Here is a 22,933-nt window from a genome sequence, read left to right on the forward strand (position 1 = left end):
TCTCTTGAATCACCAGTAAGCTACTTCCTCTTCTCTTGAATCACCAGCAAGCTACTTCTTCTCTTGAATCACTGGTAAGCTACTTCCTCTTCTCTTGAATCACCAGTAAGCTACTTCCTCTTCTCTTGAATCACTGGTAAGCTACCTCCTCTTCTCTTGAATCACCAGTAAGCTACCTCCTATTCTCTTGAATCACCAGTAAGCTACTTCCTCTTCTCTTGAATCACCAGTAAGCTACTTCCTGTTCTCTTGAATCACCAGTAAGCTACTTCCTGTTCTCTTGAATCACCAGTAAGCTACTTCCTGTTCTCTTGAATCACCAGTAAGCTACTTCCTGTTCTCTTGAATCACCGGTAAGCTACTTCTTCTTCTCTTCTTCTTCTTCTAGTATATATTTTTTAAGCTACAGCTACAAAAATGAATTCTAGAGGCAGTGGAAACATCATGACCATTATCATTGTCCGCATCCCTGAATCAAATCAAAATGTATTTGTCAAGTGCGCTGAATACAACAGATGTAGTAGACCTTATTGTGAAATGCTGAATACAACAGGTGTAGTAGACCTCACAGTGAAATGCTGAATATAACAGGTGTAGTAGACCTCACAGTGAAATGCTGAATACAACAGGTGTAGTAGACCTCACAGTGAAATGCTGAATACAACAGGTGTAGTAGATCTTACAGTGAAATGCTGAATACAACAGGTGTAGTAGACCTTACAGTGAAATGCTGAATACAACAGGTGTAGTAGACCTTACAGTGAAATGCTGAATACAACAGGTGTAGTAGACCTCACAGTGAAATGCTGAATACAACAGGTGTAGTAGACCTCACAGTGAAATGCTGAATACAACAGGTGTAGTAGACCTTACAGTGAAATGCTGAATACAACAGGTGTAGTAGACCTCACAGTGAAATGCTGAATACAACAGGTGTAGTAGACCTCACAGTGAAATGCTGAATACAACAGGTGTAGTAGACCTTACAGTGAAATGCTGAATACAACAGGTGTAGTAGACCTTACAGTGAAATGCTGAATACAACAGGTGTAGTAGACCTTACAGTGAAATGCTGAATACAACAGGTGTAGTAGACCTCACAGTGAAATGCTGAATACAACAGGTGTAGTAGATCTTACAGTGAAATGCTGAATACAACAGGTGTAGTAGACCTTACAGTGAAATGCTGAATACAACAGGTGTAGTAGACCTTACAGTGAAATGCTGAATACAACAGGTGTAGTAGACCTTACAGTGAAATGCTGAATACAACAGGTGTAGTAGACCTCACAGTGAAATGCTGAATACAACAGGTGTAGTAGACCTTACAGTGAAATGCTGAATACAACAGGTGTAGTAGACCTTACAGTGAAATGCTGAATACAACAGGTGTAGTAGACCTTACAGTGAAATGCTGAATACAGCAGGTGTAGTAGGACCTTACAGTGAAATGCTGAATACAACAGGTGTAGTAGACCTCACAGTGAAATGCTGAATACAACAGGTGTAGTAGACCTCACAGTGAAATGCTGAATACAACAGGTGTAGTAGACCTCACAGTGAAATGATGAATACAACAGGTGTAGTAGACCTCACAGTGAAATGCTGAATACAACAGGTGTAGTAGACCTCACAGTGAAATGCTGAATATAACAGGTGTAGTAGACCTCACAGTGAAATGCTGAATACAACAGGTGTAGTAGACCTCACAGTGAAATGCTGAATACAACAGGTGTAGTAGACCTTACAGTGAAATGCTGAATACAACAGGTGTAGTAGACCTTACAGTGAAATGCTGAATACAACAGGTGTAGTAGACCTTACAGTGAAATGCTGAATACAACAGGTGTAGTAGACCTTACAGTGAAATGCTGAATACAACAGGTGTAGTAGACCTCACAGTGAAATGCTGAATACAACAGGTGTAGTAGATCTTACAGTGAAATGCTGAATACAACAGGTGAATTAGACCTTACAGTGAAATGCTGAATACAACAGGTGTAGTAGACCTCACAGTGAAATGCTGAATACAACAGGTGTAGTAGACCTTACAGTGAAATGCTGAATACAACAGGTGTAGTAGACCTCACAGTGAAATGCTGAATACAACAGGCGTAGTAGACCTCACAGTGAAATGCTGAATACAACAGGTGTAGTAGACCTTACAGTGAAATGCTGAATACAACATGTGTAGTAGACCTCACAGTGAAATGCTGAATACAACAGGTGTAGTAGACCTCACAGTGAAATGCTGAATACAACAGGTGTAGTAGACCTTACAGTGAAATGCTGACTACAACAGGTGTAGTAGACCTTACAGTGAAATGCTGAATACAACAGGTGTAGTAGACCTTACAGTGAAATGCTGAATACAACAGGTGTAGTAGACCTTACAGTGAAATGCTGAATACAACAGGTGTAGTAGACCTTACAGTGAAATGCTTACTAACAGGCTCTAACCAATAGTGCAAAAAAGGTATTTGGCGAACAATAGGTACAGTGGGGAGAACAAGTATTTGATACACTGCCGATTTTGCAGGTTTTCCTACTTACAAAGCATGTAGAGGTCTGTAATTTTTATCATAGGTACACTTCAACTGTGAGAGATGGAATCTAAAACAAAAATCCAGAAAATCACATTGTATGATTTTTAAGTAATTAATCAAAATAATAATAATAATAATAATAATAATAGTGTGTCCACATTCTCTCCCTTCCATCTCTTTGACTTCATTGTGGTCAACAAACGATCTGTGTATTCGGATAGCAACTCCCCTTCTCCTCCCAGAACTATGAGGAACAACACCTGATTAGGTTTTATAGAGCTTAAGGTACACACTATCTGACAGGTGCGTCTCTTGTAAAAAATAAAAAAAATTATTGCACACTATATAATACACAACTTTAGACCAGAGCCCTATTCCCTATATAGTGCACTACTTTAGACTAGAGCCCCTATTCCCTATGGGCCCTTTTCTAAAGTAGTGCACTATACATTGAGTGTGCATGATATAGATTGACCAGGTGAATCCAGAATGAAAGCTATGATCCCTTATTGATGTCACTTGTTAAATCCACTTCAATCAGTGTAGATGAGGTGGGGAGGAGACGGGTTAAAGAAGGATTTTTAAGCCTTGAGACGTGGATTGTGTACAGTCTAACGTGACATTCAGAGGTTGAATAGGAGAGACAGAAGAGTGCCTTTCAACAGGGTATGGGCGTAGGTACCAGGCGCATTTGAGTGCGTTTGAGTGTGTCAAGAACTGCAACACTGCTGTTTCTTTTCCCCCAAAACAGTTTCCCCGTGTGTTTAAGCTGTTCCCGAGGGCAAAAGGGGGATACTACTCAATATTAGGAAGGTGTTCCTAATGTTTTGTACACTCTGTATTAAAGAAAAAGGCTCCCATTGGGGTGCAGACAAAAATCACAGCAACATGGTTTGAACCTGTATGAGCCCAGAATACCAACACCTCTGAATAATGGATGAATGAAACCTCTCAAACTGAACAGACAAAGACACCCTATTGATGATTTATTTAGTGAACCATTTTTTGACCAGGGACAATAAAGGGCTCTGGTCAAATGTAGTACGCTAGATTTATTTTAGGACTGTCGGTTAAGAACACATTTTCACCTTCAATGACAGCCTAGGAACAGTGGGGTTAAACTGCCTTGTTCGGGGGGGTGGGGGCAGAATGACAGATTTAAAAAAAACCTTTGTCAGGTCGGGGGATTCGATCTAGTCCAACGCTCTTACCACTAAGGCTACCTGCCCTCCCCGAATATACAGACAACAGCCACTTGGGACACATTCAAAGCATCGGTCGCCCACTCCGCTTGCATAAAACAAAGCCTCGGTCGCCGACTCCGCTTGCATGAACAAAGCTCTCAAAAAAGCATTTCTTCAGCTCCTGTCTAATGACACGTACAACGTACTGACACCACTTTTGAAATATATGGCTCCCGTGGATGTGCGGTAGAGTGGTTGTGTGGTAATATATATATATATATATATATATATATGAGTCATGTGTCTGCCATGAAGCCAGTGGGCCTGGAGAGATCACCTTGACGTTTCAATGTTTAAATTAACCCCTTCCATTCTTCCTTCCTTCCTATAAGGTGTGGTGGTGGTAGTCTGGACTGCTGTATAGATACAGTCTGAGTCAATTCCCTACTGTATATAGTGCACTACCGATGGGCCCAGGTCAAACACACTATATAGGGAGTGGGGCCCAGGTCAAACACACTATATAGGGAGTGGGGCCCAGGTCAAACACACTATATAGGGAGTGGGGCCCAGGTCAAACACACTATATAGGGAGTGGGGCCCAGGTCAAACACACTATATAGGGAGTAGGGCCCAGGTCAAACACACTATATAGGGAGTGGGGCCCAGGTCAAACGCACTATATAGGGAGTGGGGCCCAGGTCAAACACATTATAAAGGGAGTGGGGCCCAGGTCAAACGCACTATATAGGGAGTGGGGCCCAGGTCAAACACACTATAAAGGGAGTAGGGCCCAGGTCAAACGCAACATATAGGGAGTAGGGCCCAGGTCAAACGCACTATATAGGGAGTAGGGCCCAGGTCAAACACACTATAAAGGGAGTAGGGCCCAGGTCAAACGCAACATATAGGGAGTAGGGCCCAGGTCAAACGCACTATATAGGGAGTAGGGCCCAGGTCAAACGCAATATATAGGGAGTGGGGCCCAGGTCAAACACACTATAAAGGGAGTAGGGCCCAGGTCAAACGCAACATATAGGGAGTAGGGCCCAGGTCAAACGCACTATATAGGGAGTAGGGCCCAGGTCAAACGCAATATATAGGGAGTAGGGCCCAGGTCAAACGCACTATATAGGGAGTAGGGCCCAGGTCAAACACACTATATAGGGAGTGGGGCCCAGGTCAAACACATTATAAAGGGAGTAGGGCCCAGGTCAAACGCACTATATAGGGAGTGGGGCCCAGGTCAAACACACTATATAGGGAGTGGGGCCCAGGTCAAACACACTATATAGGGAGTGGGGCCCAGGTCAAACACATTATAAAGGGAGTAGGGCCCAGGTCAAATGCACTATATAGGGAGTGGGGCCCAGGTCAAAAACACTATATAGGGAGTGGGCCCAGGTCAAAAACACTATATAGGGAGTGGGCCCAGGTCAAAAACACTATATAGGGAGTAGGGCCCAGGTCAAACACACTATATAGGGAGTAGGGCCCAGGTCAAAACTACAAAAATACTCCTCAGTCTATTCCACAAATGCGCACACACACTCTCACACACACACAGAGTGGGGCCCAGGTCAAGCAACGTGGGAGAGGAGGGTAGCAACGTGGGAGAGGAGGGAAAGAGAGAGCCAGCTACACGTAGCAAAATGGGAGAGGAGGGAAGCAACATGGGAGAGGAGGTTAGCAACATGGGAGAGGAGGTTAGCAACATGGGAGAGGAGGGTAGCAACATGGGAGAGGAGGGAAGCAACATGGGAGAGGAGGTTAGCAACATGGGAGAGGAGGGTAGCAACATGGGAGAGGAGGGTAGCAACGTGGGAGAGGAGGGTAGCAACATGGGAAAGGAGGGTAGCAACATGGGAGAGGAGGGTAGCAACATGGGAGAGGAGGGTAGCAACATGGGAGAGGAGGGTAGCAACATGGGAGAGGAGGGTAGCAACATGGGAGAGTAGGGTAGCAACATGGGAGAGGAGGGAAAGAGAGATCATGTTACACATGGCAACATGGGAGAGGAGAGAAGCAACATGGGAGAGGAGAGAAGCAACATGGGAGAGCAGAGAAGCAACATGGGAGAGCAGAGAAGCAACATGGGAGAAGAGGGAAAGAGAGAGCCAGCTATACGTAGCAACATGGGAGAGGAGGGTAGCAACATGGGAGAGGAGGATAGCAACGTGGGAGAGGAGTGAAAGAGAGATCCTGTTACACGTGGCAACATGGGAGAGGATGGTAGCAACGTGGGAGAGGATTAATTATTAATTAATTAATTATCTTAAAGGATATTAAACACAACAAAGAGTGAATGTTAAAATAGTTTTAAAAGGGTGACTACTAAAGCTGCATCATGGTCAGCTGTCTTTCCTGTGATTCATATCTGAAAGCTGCCATTCAGATCAAATATGATTTATCATCTAAACACGACGATAGCGCCACAGAAAGCAAAACTCCTCCAAACTCTTTAAACCTATAAATCATTTTTGATCTCGCCCTGTCCTAAAACAGACCAGAGAAATATGAATGCAGAGGATTGGCTGGCTGATTATACATTGACCATGGGAAATCTTTACGAAATGGATCTCGGCTAGGAATGCTAAAATATGCAATATTGCTCCACAGACCGTCTGTCGAGAAGAAAGTTAATGCTTCCCAAACGGCACCCTATTCCCTATGTAGTGCACTACTTTAGACCAGAGCCTGTACCCTATTCCCTACGTAGTGCACTACTTTAGACCAGAGCCTGTACCCTATTCCCTACGTAGTGCATTACATTAGACCAGAGCCCTATTCCCTATATAGTGCACTACTATAGACCAGAGCCCTATTCCCTATATAGTGCACTACTATAGACCAGAGCCCTATTCCCTATATAGTGCACTACTATAGACCAGAGCCCTATTCCCTATATAGTGCACTACTATAGACCAGAGCCCTATTCCCTACATAGTGCACTACTTTTAAACAGTGCCCTGTGGGCTCTGGTCAAAGGTAGTGCACTAAATAGGGAATATTGTGCCATTTAGGACAAGGTACAGTCCAAGGACACAAGCCTCCAGATGGATGCAGGCCAGCTTGATCAGAATGTCCCCCCCCCCCTTTCTTTGCGTTTCCAGACAGAATGGCTTTGCATGTCCTCGTTCATTTTGAAATTATAACAAAGCAAACTGTCTGAAAGACCCAGAATGTTTTGACACAAATCAAATTACATCAGGACTGTCAGTGTAACAGGAGGCACATTTAAAAAAAATAAAATATTTAACCTTTATTTAACTAGGCAAATCAGTTTTAAGAACAAATTCTTATTTACAACGATGGCCTACACCGGCCAAACCCTAATCCGGACGACGCTGGGACAATTGTGAGCCGACAATTGTGAGCCGACCTACCGACTCCCAATCACGGCTGGTTGTGATACATTCTGGAATCAAACCAGGACCTGTAGTGACACCTCTAGCACTGAGATACTGCCAGGGTAACAGGGGGTGTCCATCAGGACTGCCAGGGTAACAGGGGGTGTCCATCAGGACTGCCAGGGTAACAGGGGGTGTCCATCAGGACTGCCAAGGTAACAGGGGGTGTCCATCGGGACTGCCAGGGTAACAGGGGGTGTCCATCATGACTGCACGGGTAACAGGGGGTGTCCATCAGGACTGCCAGGGTAACAGGGGGTGTCCATCAGGACTGCCAGGGTAACAGGGGGTGTCCATCAGGACTGCCAGGGTAACAGGGGGTGTCCATCAGGACTGCCAGGGTAACAGGGGGTGTCAATCTGAACTGCCAGGGTAACAGGGGGTGTCCATCAGGACTGCCAGGGTAACAGGGGTTGTCCATCAGGACTGCCAGGGTAACAGGGGTTGTCCATCAGGACTGCCAGGGTAACAGGGGGTGCAAATACACAGAAACCACAAAGGTCCTTTCAGAGACCTGGGCAGTTTGAATTCTAGTTGTCAATATGATGAAAATTCTAGCTACGGTAGCTATCTCAATCCCCCCTGCCACTCACAGCTGTCCCATGTGTCCTTCTGTCAGAGAGAGGGGACTGTCAGATCAACCCTCCCATGTGTTCTTCTGTCAGAGAGAGGGGACTGTCAGATCAACACTCCCATGTGTTCTTCTGTCAGAGAGAGGCGACTGTCAGATCAACCCTCCCATGTGTCCTTCTGTCAGAGAGAGGGGACTGTCAGAGAAACCGCTACCAAATGCATCTGTGCAGGGAGGTAGTCTAGTTTACCTTGTTTGTCTATTGAGTAGTATTACCAACCAGTAGTGGCTGGACTGTTAGGTGTAGTTCACCAGACAGACCCACAACATCTCCATCTACCTCTCTGTTAACAAGATAACTTCTCATTTCTTATTAAATGGAACTAGATGATGTCAATGTTTTTGTTCCATCCTATGAATCCCATCACAGCAGTGTCTGACCATAAATGGATCCATAATTGGTGTCAGAGGTCCGTCCAGTCACAGTCCTGCCTCGCATTATCCCTCCCAAACCTTTAACAACTGGCTGGCTGACTGGCTGGCTGACTGACTGACTTACTGGCTCACTGACTGGCTGGCAGGCTGGCTGATTAACTCACTGGCTGGCAGGCTGGCTGGCTGGCTGGCTGATTTACTCACTGGCTGGCAGGCTGGCTGGCTGATTAACTCACTGGCTGGCTGGCTGGCTGGCTGATTAACTCACTGGCTGGCAGGCTGGCTGATTAACTCACTGGCTGGCAGGCTGGCTGATTAACTCACTGGCTGGCAGGCTGGCTGGCTGGCTGGCTGACTAACTGGCTGGCTGGCTGACTTACTGGCTCACTGGCTGGCAGGCTGGCTGACTGGCTGGCTGACTGGCTGACTAACTGGCTGGCTGGCTGACTTACTGGCTCACTGACTGGCTGGCTGATGAACTCGCTGGCTGACTGGCTGGCTCACTGACTGACTGGCTGGCTGGCTGACTGGCAGATATACTGACTCACTGACTGAGACAGTAATACTACAGTGTACTGGCTGGCTAGCTGGCTGGCTACCTAGCTGGCTAGCTGACTGGCTGACTGGCTAGCTGGCTGGCTGGCTGACTGGCTGGCTGTCTGGCTGGCTGATTCACTAACTGGCTGACTGATTCATTTACTGGATGACTGGCAGATATGCTGACTCACTGACTGAGACATAAATACTACAGTGTACTGACTGGATAGCTGACTGGCTGGCTGGCTGACTGACTGGCTGACTGGCTGGCTGACTGGCTGACCGACTGGCTGGCTGACTGGCTGGCTGACCGACTGGCTGACCGACTGGCTGGCACACTGGCTGGCTGACTGGCTGGCTGACTGGCCGGCTGGATGACTGGCTGACTGACTGGCTGACTGGCTGGCTGGCTGACTGGCTGGCTGGCTGGCTGGCTGGCTGACTGGCTGACTGGCTGGCTGACTGGCTGACTACTATCAGAATATGAAGATCGAAGAGACGGGTCCTGACCACTGAGTCAGCGATTACAGCTGTGAGTCTTTCTGGGAATATTTTTATTCTGTAAAAACTTCCTTCTTTTCCCTCTGTCATTTAGTATTGTGAAGTAACTACAATGTTGTTGATCCGTCCTCAGTTTTCTCCTATCGGAGCCAGTCATCCAGTCAGCCACTTGAATGTTTGGTCTTGTCCATTCACCCTCTGAATGGTACACAGACACAATCTATACCTCAATAGTCTGAAGGCTTAAAAATTATATTTAACCCGTCTCCTCCTCTTCATCTACACTGATTGAAGTGGATTTTAACAGGTGACATCAATAATTGCTTTCATCTTTCATTGCTTTCATCTGGTCAGTCTGTGTCATGAAAAGAGCAGTTGTTCCTAATGTTTTGTACACTCAGTGTATTGTGTTCCCTACAGTATTTAGAAAAGTTCAGACCTCAGTCTTACCTTTTTTTTTATTTAACTAAGAACAAGTTAAGTTAAGAACAAATCCTTATTTTTAATGACGGCCTAGGAACAGTGGGTTAACTTGCCTGTTCAGAACGACAGATTTGTACCTTGTCAGCTCGGGATTTGAACTTGCAACCTTCCGGTTACGAGTCCAACGCTCTAACCACTAGGCTACCCTGCCGCCTCCACACTCTAACAACTAGGCTACCCTGCCGATTCCACACTCTAACCACTAGGTTACCCTGCCGCCCTACCAACAGGTTGTGGAAAATGTGCTCTTTCAGTATTTCTCCAGTAGGATTCCTGAAGGAGAAGCCTCCACTTCTATGTTTAATAAGTTAATTAAACAAAAACACTACATTAAGTACTACAGTAATGTCCGTATTAACATTACAGTAACTACTACGGTATACTACAATCCACAAGTACATTAATTACTATAGTTTATACTAGCTTTGTTTTACTACAGTATTTATACTATAGTTAACTGTAAATACTACAGTATACTAAAGTCCGCAAAAACACTACAGTGAATACTATAGTATTTGTACCATAGTAGTACACTATAGTATTTGTACCATAGTAGTACACTATAGTATTTGTACCATAGTAGTACACTATAATATTTGTACCATAGTACTATAATATTTGTACCATAGTAGTATACTATAATATTTGTACCCTAGTACTATAGTATTTGTACCATAGTACTATAGTATTTGTACCATAGTACTATAGTATTTGTACCATAGTAGTATACTATAATATTTGTACCATAGTAGTATACTATAGTATTTGTACCATAGTAGTATACTATAGTATTTTCTGATGTAAGACAATGACCTGTGTTGGTGCCTGGGAGCAAGTGCAGCATCCCAGCCAACAACAGGGGACTCTAATTGAATTGTAGTTTGTGAAGAATAAAAGGTCAATGCACAGTATTCTGAGCAGAAAATGTATTCATTATTAGTGTCATTCATCTCTGTAGTCCACAGCTTGTGGAAACAGACAGCAGAACAGAGAGATAAACAAAGGAGAGAAAACACAGCTTTCTTCAGTGTCCTTTAAAAAAAAAAAAAACTCTTCTCTATCCACGGGGAAACCAGCCTGACCGTGACAACAACAACATTGTATTGGAATAGTAATGACTTATAACAGTCAAGTAGTTTCAACACAGCTGTGTGTGGTAGCCACAGGGTATCTCTCTCTATACAGCCTTCCTGGCTGGTTCCCTCTCTGGCTGTGTACCAAATGGTGCCAGGGCCAACAGTAGTGTACTATAAAGGGAATAGAGTGCCGGAACTCTAACCCAGAGGATTATAAGAAGTCCTCTGATGAACCATCAAACAGGCAAAGCGTCAATACAGTACTAAGATCGAATCGTACTACACCAGCTCCGACGCTCGTCGGATGTGGCAAGGCTTGCAAAGTATTAGACTACAAAGGGAAGCACAGCCGAGAGCTGCCCAGTGACACGAGCCTCCCAGACGAGCTAAATCACTTCTCTTCTCGCTTTGAGACAAGTAACACTGAAACGTGCATAAGAGCATCAGATGTTCCAGACAACAGTGTGATCACGCTCTCCGCAACCAATGTAAGACCTTTAAACAGGTCAACATTCCCAAGGCCACAGGGCCAGACGGATTACCAGGACGTGTACTCCAATCATGGGCTAACCAACTGGCTAGTGTCTTCACAGATATTTTCAACCTCTCCCTGTCCGAGTCTGTTACGCCAACATATGTCAAGCAGACCAACATAGTCCCTGTGCCCAAGAACACTAAGGTAACCTGCCTAAATTACTACCGACCCATAGCACTCACGTCTGTAGCCATGAAGTGCTTTGAAAGGCTGGTCATGGTTAACATCAACACCATCATCCCAGAAACCCTAGACCCGCTCCAAGTTGCTTACCGCCTGAAACAGATCCACAGATTATGCAATCTCTATGGCACTCCACACTGCCCTTTCCCACCTGGACAAAAGAAACACCTATGTGAGAATGCTATTCATTGACTACAGCATTGACTACAGACATGGCCGTGTGGTGCAAGGACAACAACCTCTCCCTCAACGTGATCAATACAAAGGAGATTGTGGACAGGACAAGTAAGACCGATCCACGCCCCCATTCTCAACTACGGGGCTGTAGTGGAGCAGGTTGAGAGCCTCAAGTTCCTTGGTGTCCACATCAACAACAAACTAACATGGTCCAAACACACCAAGACAGTCGTGAAGAGGACACGACAAAACCTATTCCTCCTCAGAAGACCGAAAAGATTTGGCATGGGTCCTCAGATCATCAAAAAGGTTCAACAGGTTCTTCTGTATATAGCCTCCACATTGACTCTGTACCGGTACCCCCTGTATATAGTCTACACATTGACTCTGTACCATAACACCCTGTATATAGCCTCCACATTGACTCTGTACCGGTACCCCCTGTATATAGCCTCCACATTGACTCTGTACCGGTACCCCCTGTATATAGCCTCCACATTGACTCTAACATTGACCCCCTGTATATAGCCTCCATATTGATTTGATGACACACCCTCTGATTCATATAGCAGTGACCCTCTCACAGGGTGAAAAGGCATGTGGATCTACTCTACTATATTCTACTCTAAACTAAGGTGTTGAATGGAGAGTGTTACTCTGATCAGTGCTGTGGTCCTCAGCCATGTGAACCTTTATCCCTGCATCTCATCCATCCAGGAGCATTTCGCTACACTCGCAATAACATCTCCTAACCATGTGTATGTGACCAATGAAATGTGATTTGAAATTTGATTTGATTTAAGACCCATCTTGCCCAACCCCTCTTAGCTCAGAGTGCTCCCAGATGAATGGAACGACCAGTAAAAGCTAAATGCTCCTCATCAGCCAGATGAGGTTAGAGGGTGAGGTACTGTATGCAGGCAAGGAGGAAGACCGAGAGGATGAGGTTAGAGAGTGAGGTACTGTATGCAGGCAAGGAGGAAGACAGAGAGGATGAGGTACTGTACCAGAGATGGGAAGTACTTTTTGCGGGGAGAAAATACCTCTACTGTGTGGGCGTCTAGGTGGCGGGCCTGAGGGGGAATGGGTGAGGCAAGGGTCGAGTTTTCCAAAGATACATTTTCCAGACCGACCCCATTTCATTCAGATTACATTTGAAAATCAAGACTAAACAGCTTACTACAGCAGATAGACACCAATCAGATCTCTGAACATGATTCTACTTAGTCACCTATCAGACCTCTGAACATGATGCCATTTAGTCACCTATCAGACCTCTGAAGATGATGCCATTTAGTCACCTATCAGACCTCTGAAGATGATGCCATTTAGTCACCTATCAAACCTCTGAACATGATGCCATTTAGTCACCTATCAGACCTCTGAACATGATCTCACCTATCAGACCTCTGAACATGATGCTACTTAGTCACCTATCAGACCTCTGAACATGATTCCATTTAGTCACCTATCAGACCTCTGAACATGATGCCATTTAGTCACCTATCAGACCTCTGAAGATGATGCCATTTAGTCACCTATCAGACCTCTGAAGATGATGCCATTTAGTCACCTATCAAACCTCTGAACATGATCTCACCTATCAGACCTCTGAACATGATGCTACTTAGTCACCTATCAGACCTCTGAACATGATGCCACTTAGTCACCTATCAGACCTCTGAACATGATCTCACCTATCAGACCTCCTCCATGATGCCGTGAGAGATGGAGGGGAAAGCCCAGGGAAGAGGAGAATGAACTGGGGAGACTGAAAGTCCCAGTAGCCCCTTGATGAGGGTTCCTCTGGAGAGCCCAGGGAAGCAAAGGATAGAGCACAAACGCATGCATGAAGCTGAAAGAATAGTAAATACTGTCGAGCTGAACTCAGTGGAGCGGCTCAGATCACCCTGGGCTGAATAACAGACAGCCTTCCTCTACAGGGGCTGAATAACAGACAGTCTTCCTCTACAGGGGCTGAATAACAGACAGTCTTCCTCTACAGGGGCTGAATAACAGACAGTCTTCCTCTACAGGGGCTGAATAACAGACAGTCTTCCTCTACAGGGGCTGAATAACAGACAGTCTTCCTCTACAGGGCTGAATAACAGACAGCCTTCCTCTACAGGGGCTGAATAACAGACAGCCTTCCTCTACAGGGGCTGAATAACAGACAGCCTTCCTCTACAGGGGCTGAATAACAGACAGCCTTCCTCTACAGGGGCTGAATAACAGACAGCCTTCCTCTACAGGGGCTGAATAACAGACAGCCTTCCTCTACAGGGGCTGAATAACAGACAGCCTTCCTCTACAGGGGCTGAATAACAGACAGCCTTCCTCTACAGGGGCTGAATAACAGACAGCCTTCCTCTACAGGGGCTGAATAACAGACAGTCTTCCTCTACAGGGGCTGAATAACAGACAGTCTTCCTCTACAGCAGCACCAGCAGTTGTTAGAGCACAAAGCCACTCAGCTGTCTGTCCGTCTGTCTCCTCTCCCTGTTGTATTCAGTCACCATTGGACCCTAGCCAGAGATCTGTATTGCTGAAACAGCAGCAAGTGCTTCACTCTGAGTCTCCAAGACATAAATCCAGAGAGGATATTTTTTCAGATATGCCAAGACTTTATCAGACAAAATGTAAGGTTGGGTTTCTTATCATAAATCTTACTCTCTGTTGTAATACTAGAACAGTGTTTTAGACACTGATAGTTGCTATAAGACTAGTTGCTATAAGACAAGTCAGACTCTGCTGGTTTCCCTTGTCCCTGTTTCTATCCCAGACATCGATCCTCCTCTATCTAGAGAGATGGATGGTTTGAGAGAATGGCTAGAGAATGGTTAGAGAATGGCTAGAGAATGGCTAGAGAATGGCTAGAGAATGGCTAGAGAACGACTAGAGAACGACTAGAGAACGACTAGAGAATGACTAGAGAATGACTAGAGAATGACTAGAGAACGGCTAGAGAACGGCTAGAGAACGACTGGGGAACGGCTAGAGAACGACTGTGGAATGGCTGGAGAACGGCTGGGGAACGGCTGGGGAACGGCTGGGGAACGGCTGGAGAACGGCTGGAGAACGGCTGGAGAACGGCTGGAGAACGGCTGGGGAACGGCTGGGGAACGGCTGGGGAACGGCTGGAGAACGGCTGGGGAACGGCTGGGGAACGGCTGGGGAACGGCTGGGGAACGGCTGGGGAACGGCTGGAGAACGGCTGGAGAACGGCTGGAGAACGGCTGGAGAACGGCTAGAGAACGACTAGAGAATGACTGGGGAATGATTGTGTCCCAAATGGAACCCTATTGTCTACCTATCATTCCTATGGGTCCTTGTCAAAAGTGGTGCACTATATAGGGAATATGGCACCATTTGGGACAGTGGCATTCTCTAGCCTTTCTCTCAACCCATCCATTAGTCATCTCATACATTAAAAAGCCCTCAGAACCAACACTGAATCACACATGTCACGGGAGTGAAAGACAGAACAGAACTCATCTTTCTCCTCAGTCCTTAAAGAGAAAGACTCAACCCCTCTCTCTCCACTTCCCGTGGGAAGTGTGATGGTGTAATCACAAATGGCATCCTATACTCAATTTAGTGCACTACTTTTGGCCAGGGCCCCTATGGAATAGGGTGCCATTTTGGACGCACACTATGCCTGTGCTATCGCCATGGGGACGTGGTGGGATGCCGCTCACTCAGCAGTGGTCACAGAGTACAGCAAACTGTATGTATAAAGCTGTCTGTGTTCTGGCGCCGGAGCCTCCTCTCTAGTCCTGCAGCTAGGTTTGTCATAGAATTACATAGAATCTTATGAGCTTAGCAGACGCTTAGCAGTGCTCTGCACTAAAATAAATAAGCAAATCTTGTTTTGGACGACCTGACCAAATGCACATAGAAATGTGAGTTATAGATCTGTCGTTCTCATTGTGAAAGAAAGTCTAAGTGCTTCGTTGTTGTGTCTTTTACTTTCATGTTTTATATATATATATTTTTTGTACACCAGCTTCAAAACAGCTGAAAATACAATATTTTTGGTTATGGAAAATATATTTTACAGCGGTTTAAAGGGTACAATGATTCTCTACACTATACTTGTTTGTTTTGTCACATAAACTGAAATTAGGCGAACTATTAGAATCAGAAAATGGCAGAGCGATTCCTGCATATTGCACTTTTAATAAACATATGGGGGAAAAAAAATTGAACCAACTATATGGGGAATAGAGTAGTAAATCCTCCTATTGTGTAATAATGACAAAGGATTAATAGAACACACCTCAAAACTCACCACTGTAGAGTATTGATATTCTGTCCAGCAAAGGTTTCAAAAAATTGCTATGCTGTATATCAGCGTTCTTTTAAGAACGAAGGAAGTATTGCTCGAGGCAGTAAAAAGCTTCAGGGCTTAGCATGTTAAACAAAAACTCATCTATAACGTTTTCTCAGGGTACCATGTGTGGCTGATGTGTTTAGACAGAGAACAGGGACGTTCCTTAACAGCCCTCTGTCACGCCCTGATCTGTTTCACCTGTCCCTGTGATTGTCTCCACCCCCGTCCAGGTGTCTCTTATTTTCCCCAGTGTATTTATCCCTGTGTTTCCTGTCTCTCTGTGCCAGTGTATTTATCCCTGTGTTTCCTGGCTCTCTGTACCAGTGTATTTATCCCTGTGTTTCCTGTCTCTCTGTGCCAGTGTATTTATCCCTGTCTCTCTGTACCAGTGTATTTATCCCTGTGTTTCCTGTCTCTTTGTTCCAGTGTATTTATCCCTGTCTCTCTGTACCAGTGTATTTATCCCTGTGTTTCCTGTCTCTCTGTGCCAGTTCATCTTGTACGTTAGTCAAGTCAACCAGCGTGTTTTTCCCGTTCTCTTTTTTGATAGTCCTCCCGGTTTTGACCCCTGCTTGACTCTGGACTACTTTCCCACCTGACTGATCATCCTGCCTGATCATCCTACCTGCCCTGACCTTCATCCTACCTGCCCTGACCTTCATCCTACCTGCCCTGACCTTCATCCTGCCTGCCCTGACCTTCATCCTGCCTGCCCTGACCTTCATCCAGCCTGCCCTGACCTTCATCCAGCCTGCCCTGACCTCCATTATGCCTGCCCTGACCTTCATTCTGCCTGCCCTGACCTTCATCCAGCCAGCCCTGACCTTCATCCTGCCTGCCCTGACCTTCATCCTGCCTGCCCTGACCTTCATTCTGCCTGCCCTGACCTTCATTCTGCCTGCCCTGACCTTCATTCTGCCTGCCCTGACCTTCATTCTGCCTGCCCTGACCTTCATTCTGCCTGCCCTGACCTTCATTCTTCCTGCCCTGACCTTCATTCTTCCTGCCCTGACCTTCATCCAGCCTGCCCCGACCTTCATCCTGCCTGCCCTGACCTTCATCCTGCCTGCCCTGACCTTCATCCTGCCTGCCCTGACCTTCATCCTGCCTGCCCTGACCTTCATTCTGCCTGCCCTGACCTTCATCCTGCCTGATCATCCTACCTGCCCTGACCTTCATTCTTCCTGCCCTGCCCTTCATTCTGCCTGCCCTGTACTTCATTCTGCCTGCCCTGACCTTCATCCAGCCTGCCCTGACCTTCATCCTGCCTGCCCTGACCTTCATCCTGCATTCCCTGACCTTCATTCTGCCTGCCCTGATCTTCATCCTGCCTGCCCTGACCTTCATTCTGCCTGCCCTGACCTTCATCCCGCCTGATCATCCTACCTGCCCTGACCTTCATTCTTCCTGCCCTGACCTTCATCCAGCCTGCCCTGACCTTCATTCTGCCTGCCCTGACTTTCATCCTGCCTGCCCTGATCTTCATTCTGCCTGCCCTGACCTTCATCCTGCCTGCCCTGACCTTCATCCTACCTGCCCTGACCTTCATTCTTCCTGCCCTGCCCTTCATTCTGCCTGCCCTGTACTTCATTCTGCCTGTCCTGACCTTCATTCTGCCTGCCCTGACCTTCATCCAGCCTGCCCTAACCTTCATTCTGCCTGCCCTGACCTTCATTCTGCCTGCCCTGACCTTCATCCTGCCTGCCCTGACCTTCATTCTGCCTGCCCTGACCTTCATTCTGCCTGCCCTGACCTTCATCCTGCCTGATCATCCTACCTGCCCTGAACTTCATTCTTCCTGCTCTGACCTTCATTCTGCCTGCCCTGACCTTCATCCCGCCTGATCATCCTACCTGCCCTGACCTTCATTCTTCCTGCCCTGACCTTCATCCTACCTGCCCTGACCTTCATTCTTCCTGCCCTGACCTTCATTCTTCCTGCCCTGACCTTCATCCTGCCTGCCCTGACCTTCATTCTTCCTGCCCTGACCTTCATCCTGCCTGCCCTGACCTTCTCTTCCCCTACTGGATTAATACATATTGTAAGACTCCAACCATTCTCTTACAATATTTATTAATCCAATAGGGGAAGGTAAGACTCCAACCATTCTCTTGCCTTCCCCTATTGGATGAATACATATTGTAAGACTCCAACCATTCTCTTGCCTTCCCCTATTGGATGAATACATATTGTAAGACTCCAACCATTCTCTTGCCTTCCCCTATTGGATGAATACATATTGTAAGACTCCAACCATTCTCTTCCCTTCCCCTATTGGATTAATGCATATTGTAAGACTCCAACCACCTGCATCTGGGTCTCGCCTTGTGTCATGATAGCCTCGCCTTTTACTAGAGGTAATAGCAGGTCCGCTCCCGTGGCAGAGTGTTACTGCTAGCCCACAAGGAGAGGGAGGGGATGGACTGGCAGCCCATTCCCTTTAAAAGCTGATGATCAATTACACCCCCCCCCCCCATTACCGGGCAGGCTGAGCTAATCAATAACAGATCAAAGCTGCCAGAGATCTGCTTCCCTTAATCCATCAGAGAAGTTGCTGTGTTCCGTTCGCTGGGAAGGAGCTGGCCATGGAATGAGATGTGTAATGAAAAAGACTCCCCAGTTATCTTCACATTCAACTAGACCACTTAATATAAAGAGGATAAGAGAATCCAGATATATATCTAGATCGTGAATCCAGATATATATCTAGATCGTGAATCCAGATACAGTGCCTTGCGAAAGTATTCGGCCCCCTTGAACTTTGCGACCTTTTACCACATTTCAGGCTTCAAACATAAAGATATAAAACTGTATTTTTTTGTGAAGAATCAACAACAAGTGGGACACAATCATGAAGTGGAACGACATTTATTGGATATTTCAAACTTTTTTAACAAATCAAAAACTGAAAAATTGGGCGTGCAAAATTATTCAGCCCCCTTAAGTTAATACTTTGTAGCGCCACCTTTTGCTGCGATTACAGCTGTAAGTCGCTTGGGGTATGTCTCTATCAGTTTTGCACATCGAGAGACTGACTTTTTTCCCATTCCTCCTTGCAAAACAGATCGAGCTCAGTGAGGTTGGATGGAGAGCATTTGTGAACAGCAGTTTTCAGTTATTTCCACAGATTCTCGATTGGATTCAGGTCTGGACTTTGACTTGGCCATTCTAACACCTGGATATGTTTATTTTTGAACCATTCCATTGTAGATTTTGCTTTATGTTTTGGATCATTGTCTTGTTGGAAGACAAATCTCCGTCCCAGTCTCAGGTCTTTTGCAGACTCCCATCAGATTTTCTTCCAGAATGGTCCTGTATTTGGCTCCATCCATCTTCCCATCAATTTTCACTATCTTCCCTGTCCTTGCTGAAGAAAAGCAGGCCCAAACCATGATGCTGCCACCACCATGTTTGACAGTGGGGATGGTGTGTTTAGCTGTGTTGCTTTTACGCCAAACATAACGTTTTGCATTGTTGTTGGTTTCATCTGACCAGAGCACCTTCTTCCACATGTTTGGTGTGTCTCCCAGGTGGCTTGTGGCAAACTTTAAACGACACTTTTTATGGATATCTTTAAGAAATGGCTTTCTTCTTGCCACTCCTCCATAAAGGCCAGATTTGTGCAATATACGACTGATTGGTGTCCTATGGACAGAGTCTCCCACCTCAGCTGTAGATCTCTGCAGTTCATCCAGAGTGATCATGGGCCTCTTGGCTGCATCTCTGATCAGTCTTCTCCTTGTATGAGCTGAAAGTTTAGAGGGACGGCCAGGTCTTGGTAGATTTGCAGTGGTCTGATACTCCTTCCATTTCAATATTATCGCTTGCACAGTGCTCCTTGGGATGTTTAAAGCTTGGGAAATCTTTTTGTATCCAAATCCGGCTTTAAACTTCTTCACAACAGTATCTCGGACCTGCCTGGTGTGTTCCTTGTTCTTCATGATGCTCTCTGCGCTTTTAACGGACCTCTGAGACTATCACAGTGCAGGTGCATTTATACGGAGACTTGATTACACACAGGTGGATTGTATTTATCATCATTAGTCATTTAGGTCAACATTGGATCATTCAGAGATCCTCACTGAACTTCTGGAGAGAGTTTGCTGCACTGAAAGTAAAGGGGCTGAATAATTTTGCACGCCCAATTTTTCAGTTTTTGATTTGTTCAAAAAGTTTAAAATATCCAATAAATGTCGTTCCACTTCATGATTGTGTCCCACTTGTTGTTGATTCTTCACAAAAAAATACAGTTTTATATCTTTATGTTTGAAGCCTGAAATGTGGCAAAAGGTCGCAAAGTTCAAGGGGGCCGAATACTTTCGCAAGGCACTGTATATATCTAGATCGTGAATCCAGATATATATCTAGATCGTGAATCCAGATATATATCTAGATCGAGAATCCAGATATATATCTAGATCGAGAATCCAGATATATATCTATATAGGGAATCCTGATATATATCTATATAGGGAATCCTGATATATATCTAGATAGGGAATCCAGATAGTATATATCAGGATTCTCTATCTTTCAAAGGTTTGGTCACTTAAATGTCCTTGTTTTTGAAAGAAAATCGATTTTTATCAGAAATACAGTGTAGACATTGTTGTATGGTAGCTGGAAATGTTTTATATATATATATATATATATATATATATATATATATATATATATATATATATATATATATGTTAAAATGGAATATCTACATAGGCGTACAGAGGCCCATTATCAGTAACCATCACTCCTGTGTTCCAATGGTACGTTTTGTTAGCTAATCCAAGTTGATCAATTTAAAAAGGCTAATAGATCGTAAGAAAATCCTTTTGCAATTGTTAGCACAGCTGAAAACACAAACTTTTCCAACAGTTTGCTAAGAGCTGCCAACAAGCTGATAGATCTGATAGTACTGTGCAGTACCGAAGAGCCCTTACTGCTGCTCGATCATCCTATTTTTCTAACTTAATTGAGGAAAATAAGAACAATCCGAAATTCCTTTTTGATACTGTCGCAAAGCTAACTAAAAAGCAGCATTCCCCAAGAGAGGATGACTTTCACTTTAGCAGTGATAAATTCATGAACTTCTTTGAGGAAAAGATTATGATTATTAGAAAGCAAATTACGGACTCCTCCTTAAATCTGCGTATTCCTTCAAAGCTCAGTTGTCCTGAGTCTGCACAACTCTGCCAGGACCTAGGATCAAGAGAGACGCTCAAGTGTTTTAGTACTATATCTCTTGACACAATGATGAAAATAATCATGGCCTCTAAACCTTCAAGCTGTATACTGGACCCTATTCCAACTAAACTACTGAAAGAGCTGCTTCCTGTGCTTGGCCCTCCTATGTTGAACATAATAAACGGCTCTCTATCCACCGGATGTGTACCAAACTCACTAAAAGTGGCAGTAATAAAGCCGCTCTTGAAAAAGCCAAACCTTGACCCAGAAAATATAAAAAACTATCGGCCTATATCGAATCTTCCATTCCTCTCAAAAATTTTAGAAAAGGCTGTTGCGCAACAACTCACTGCCTTCCTGAAGAAAAACAATGTATACGAAATGCTTCAGTCTGGTTTTAGACCCCATCATAGCACTGAGACGGCACTTGTGAAGGTGGTAAATGACATTTTAATGGCATCGGACCGAGGCTCTGCATCTGTCCTCGTGCTCCTAGACCTTAGTGCTGCTTTTGATACCATCGATCACCACATTCTTTTGGAGAGATTGGAAACCCAAATTGGTCTACACGGACAAGTTCTGGCCTGGTTTAGATCTTATCTGTCGGAAAGATATCAGTTTGTCTCTGTGAATGGTTTGTCCTCTGACAAATCAACTGTAAATTTCGGTGTTCCTCAAGGTTCCGTTTTAGGACCACTATTGTTTTCACTATATATTTTACCTCTTGGGGATGTTATTCGAAAACATAATGTTAACTTTCACTGCTATGCGGATGACACACAGCTGTACATTTCAATTAAACATGGTGAAGCCCCAAAATTGCCCTTGCTAGAAGAATGTGTTTCAGACATAAGGAAGTGGATGGCTGCAAACTTTCTACTTTTAAACTTGGACAAAACAGAGATGCTTGTTCTAGGTCCCAAGAAACAAAGAGATCTTCTGTTGAATCTGACAATTAATCTTAATGGTTGTACAGTCGTCTCAAATAAAACTGTGAAGGACCTCAGCGTTACTCTGGACCCTGATCTCTCTTTTGAAGAACATATCAAGACCATTTCAAGGACAGCTTTTTTCCATCTACGTAACATTGCAAAAATCAGAAACTTTCTGTCCAAAAATGATGCAGAAAAATTAATCCATGCTAATGTCACTTCCAGGTTAGACTACTGCAATGCTCTGCTTTCCGGCTACACGGATAAAGCACTAAATAAACTTCAGTTAGCAAAATACGGCTGCTAGAATCCTGACTAGAACCAAATAATTGATCATATTACTCCAGTGCTAGCCTCTCTACACTGGCTTCCTGTCAAAGCAAGGGCTGATTTCAAGGTTTTACTGCTAACCTACAAAGCATTACATGGGCTTGCTCCTACCTATCTCTCTGATTTGGTCCTGCCGTACATACCTACACGTACGCTACGGTCACAAGACGCAGTTCTCCTAATTGTCCCTAGAATTTTTAAGCAAACAGCTGGAGGCAGGGCTTTCTCCTACAGAGCTCCATTTTTATGGAACGGTCTGCCTACCCATGTCAGAGACGCAAACTCGGTCTCAACCTTTAAGTCTCTACTGAAGACTCATCTCTTCAGTGGGTCATATGATTGAGTGTAGTCTGGCCCAGGAGTGGGAGGGTGAACGGAAAGGCTCTGGAGCAACGAACCGCCCTTGCTGTCTCTGCCTGGCCGGTTCCCCTCTTTCCACTGGGATTCTCTGCCTCTAACCCTATTACAGGGGCTGAGTCACTGGCTTTACTGGGGCTCTCTCATGCCGTCCCTGGAGGG

At 45.2% G+C, this 22,933-nt stretch overlaps 1 protein-coding gene across 5 annotated transcripts in view; it reads right to left on the minus strand.

The window, feature by feature from the left end:
* Positions 1–22,933, minus strand: part of LOC110524898 (ras-related protein Rab-6B) — a 178,433-nt gene that overhangs the window by 136,295 nt on the left and 19,205 nt on the right. Inside the window, exon 1 of one of the 5 annotated variants that reach the window (XM_090233542.1) lies at positions 15,930–16,015. The exons of the other annotated variants lie outside the window; for them this stretch is intronic. The gene's annotated coding sequence lies outside the window, so the exon portion shown is untranslated. Of the gene's footprint in view, positions 1–15,929; positions 16,016–22,933 lie in introns of those variants that run through there. 5 annotated transcript variants of the gene reach the window in all.

This window comes from Oncorhynchus mykiss, chromosome 1, assembly GCF_057628025.1.
Source record: "Oncorhynchus mykiss isolate SJ-2025 chromosome 1, ASM5762802v1, whole genome shotgun sequence".
NCBI lineage: Eukaryota > Metazoa > Chordata > Actinopteri > Salmoniformes > Salmonidae > Oncorhynchus > Oncorhynchus mykiss.